The sequence below is a fragment of the Diaphorina citri genome, unplaced genomic scaffold (genome assembly GCF_000475195.1).
Source record: "Diaphorina citri unplaced genomic scaffold, Diaci psyllid genome assembly version 1.1 scaffold16931, whole genome shotgun sequence".
Taxonomy (NCBI): domain Eukaryota; kingdom Metazoa; phylum Arthropoda; class Insecta; order Hemiptera; family Psyllidae; genus Diaphorina; species Diaphorina citri.
In genome coordinates, this window is record NW_007394288.1 from 362 (window position 1) to 4588 (window position 4227).

The following is a 4227-nucleotide window of genomic DNA, read 5'->3' on the forward strand; positions in this document are numbered from 1 at the left end:
CAGGTCAGGTCGAGCTCTCGTGTTTGGAAGGGGGGCGGATCTTTGATGCATAGCGTGCCTAGACCTAAACAAACAGATAAGAGTACACGCAATTTAGGTCAGTCGCTCACTATCAGGTAGACCTGACAGGTGGGCCTGATTAGGTGTACCGGTCTACCTGATAGTGAGTGGCTGGCCTTAGAAATATTGACGAGAAATGTGAAACTTTTAGGTTTAGGTACATCATGTGGCAGACGTTTGAAGTTGAATGACAAGTCTGTTTAAAGACAACAATTTTTGTGGGTAGTTAAATCAAGGTTGATTAAATTGTTGTGGTTCTATCAGCCTCATGGAAACAAAGAACAGGTTAAATCCCAACTATTTGTGATTGTGATAGCTATATCCTGACATTTCCTTGGTGGGTAGCTGTTACTACAGACGTCACACACAAAAAGCCCACACTGAAGCTTTGGTGTAAGTACAAAGTTTTGGGTTAAGCTTATTCAAATCTAAGGTCAGCCACTCACTATCAGGTAGATTTGACGACAGGTAGTCCTGATGACAGGTACACCTGACACCTAATGAGCACATGTAGTACCTGATAGTGAGTGGCTGGCATAATACACATAACTTGATAAAATAATAAAAGGGAAACATTGAAAATTGGGCGGACAGGAGCAAACTCTACGTACCGATAGGACCCAGAATCTCCTTCTCATATTCCCCTGCCCAGGGGCTCCCTCCAGGGTTGGTCTTGAGGAACATGTATTGGTGTTCGTACATCCAGGGTGAGAGCAGGCGCGGTTGTGGCTCGCCAGGTTTGGGTAAGAACGAGGTCATCACGAGCATGAAGCATACGAGCAGGGCTGGCACTACAAGCTGAAGACATAGGATTAGATGGGGATAGAATAAGACGAATATAGTAGAAGAAGACATGAATTTATTTAAATTCATGCTGATAGGGCTAATAGATTTGATTTAGATTTGCTTTTAGATTCATGCTAATTTATTGAAATAGTAGATAGGGCTGGAAAGCACAAACTGAAGACGTCTTCTTCTTCTTCTTTCTTCTCTTCCTTCTTCCTTCTTTCTTCTCTTCTTCTTCCATCTTCTTCTCCCATCTTCTTCTTCATCATCTTCTTCTTCCTCTTCTTTTTCGTTCTTCTTCTTCTCTGTCTTCTTCTTTCTTCTCTTCTCCTCTCTTTAAGTTAATCAAGCAAGATCTTGTACATCTCAAACCTGTTATGCATTATCGCATCAAATATACGAACCTTGTTTCGGGACGTACAGACTAGCCCCGCTTACAGTCTTAAAAACTGTTCCACACCCTCTTCAAAATGCTGCCTCACCACTCCGCTGAAAGATACCTTCTTGTTCTTTGGATAGTAACCTGATAGCGTTTGACATGGAGAGCCCAGGTATTGTCGCCAGTAAATATTCGCCGTTCCTTTCCTGATGAAAGTTTCACACCTTGTTCCTGTGTAGACCCGCGGGATATCTGTAGGATATGAATACGGATAGAAAGGTATTTAATTCGTGTGAATGCTTGTCACTGTTTTCAGCGGTCCTCTCTGTTTAAAGAACAAGCACAAGTCCTCCACAATGGTTGCCCTGCATTCAGGACGAGCACTTAAAAGTAGAGGAACATCACTCCGTCATATGCGCAGAAAAAAAAATTCAGTGTCTTGTCTTTATCCATTTGCTACAGCTGAGCCGCTAAAACAAAACATTTTTGCCAGACAGGGGGACAACCCTTTTTTCTTAACTTTGAACAAAAAATATAATAAGTAATAATAACTAATGAATAATAATAATAATAATAATAATAATAATAAAAAACATGCTCATGCAAACAATAAGGGTAATACAAAATTCAAAGGCAAGAAACTACATTGGTTGCTGACAGTCCCATATGTAGGTCCCGGACTGAATCACAGGACATCATCAAGACAACGACAATGTTAGTATGTACCTACACGGGACAACAAAAACAAACAATAAAAAAAAGTACAATGAGGATAGTAAAGGATCCAAGTTAGAAATCTTTTTTAATTTCCCAGGTACCTATAATAAAAATTAATCATCACATTTTTAATTTCCCAGGTAACCTAAAAAAATTTTACATCACTTCCTGCCCTATGGACAACGTAAAAAAAAAAAAACAAAAAAAATGCTGAAATAAGAAAAAAAAAGTAAACCTAAAAGCAAGACAAGACGACAATAAGGAAGGAAAGGAACGAATAGAGCTCTTTGTGTTTTAGGTCAATTGGCAAGCTACAAAATTTTACGTAGGACAATGAAGCTAAAGTGTTTTGCGATTCAGTCGATTAAAACAGCTACAAAATTTTACTTGGTCAAATTGTAAGATAGGCAAATTTTAAGCCTAGCAAATTTTACTTAGGCCAAATTGTAACTGCGAATTTTACTAAAAGGACAAAACTGTAAGCTGATAAGTTTTAATGAGGTCGAATTGTAAGCTACAAATTTTTTGTTGGCCAAATTGAAGCACAAAATTTTACTTAGGTCCAAATTTAGCTACAAAATTTTCACTTGGACACAAACAGAAGCTACAAATTTACTCGATTAAAAATGTACTTAAAACATAGAGAAGATAAAATTTAAAGCTAAATCTTTGCTTACATGGACGAAATTCGTAATATTGAAAGCCTACTAAGTTGCTGGGTTAAAGAAACTCGAGTGTTTGACTTACTGAATGTTGAGACGTTGCCCATTCTGACTGGGGGTCGGGTTCTTCGGTCACGAATAGACGGTCCCCCTTCGAGAGAGCGTGAGTGGCGTGGGAGAAATATCGAAGAACATAACGATGGAGTAAAGAAGAGTTCCGAGCCTGCGGACGGACCCAAATAAGTTTAAGGGGTAGGTGTCAAAATTTATGTGAAAATTAAGTTTTTACTTTCTATTTTTTTTTTTTTTTTTTTTTTTGTCAGTGTTACATAATTTCACGAATTATCTTAAATATATCATAGCCGGCCGGTGCAACTCACATTAGTTCCCTCTAGAGTCAAGGAAGTCTAAGGAACTTCGCAGGGGTTTATCCAAATGGTGAGATTTTTGAGAATCGGAAGCTGCAGCTCGTACTCAGGCAGGTGAGGAAAATAGGTGCTGCGGTTGGCGGTATTTTGACCGCTTTTTGGCGGTTTCACCAATATCTACTAAACGTAAGAGAATTGTAAATAAAAAACCCAATAAGGACCTTCAAGTAGGATGAGGAAAGTCGTGTGAGTGTTCACACCAGATTTTGCCTACGTCTTTCTACGGTCCTACAAGTGCATCTATCTTCTAGGTAACGGAATATTGAAATATACCATAGAAGTCTATATTTCTCTTCTAAGACTAGGTCTGATATCCCATACGAGTCATTCCAGCTTGTCTCGTCTCACTGAGGACTCAAACAAGATGACATAAGCGCCATACTTGCGGATCTGAGGTAATACATAGGAACTTCCGGAAACCGGATATTTTTGAATATTTCAAGCCAGCAGAAAGGATCGAATTAATGGAGTCACTCTGAGAATAAAAAGTAGTGGCTTATTTTAATACTGCTTGAATAAGGCTAAAGGGTCCCTTTACCCCAGGTAAAGTTAACTATTTTTAATTTGTGGTTATATCCTCAACATGTCGAGGATATTTTTTTTCTTTTTTTTTTTGCTATTGCTTTGGCTTACGTGAGATAGGCACTGGCATCTACTCTCACCGGCCTGTAGAGTAGTTCCACAAAGTGTGGATAGATAAGTGACAAGGTAAGAAGTGATAATCTGAAATAACATGGCACATATAGTTAGGGTACTTTTGTTTACAGATGGCTGCCCCTACACTGGGGATATCACAACATCCGGGCGCTATTAGCTATGTCAATTTTCCATAAAGTACAAAATGTTTCGACAGTAAGTTTAATGCTAAGGTGAGCACACACATAACTAGAGTTTTAGAGCCAAACCAGGAGCTTTGGTCCTCAAATTTAACTCGTGGAGCAGGCTACTGGTACAGGACACCATGCCCTACTGAGTATAAAGTCAAGTCAACATATTGAAATCAACAATTTACATACCTGGTAACCAGTATAGAGCCTGGGTGGTTGGGAAAAGTGGTCCAGTATGATATGGTCCTGTTTGATAGTCTGGAAAAAAATCAATACTTCCAATAGCATATTAGATATTACTGCTTTATTTCGCCCAAGTGTGAATGTGGTGCAACTAACAGGACGAACAAGCATCTCCTCACTGTCGA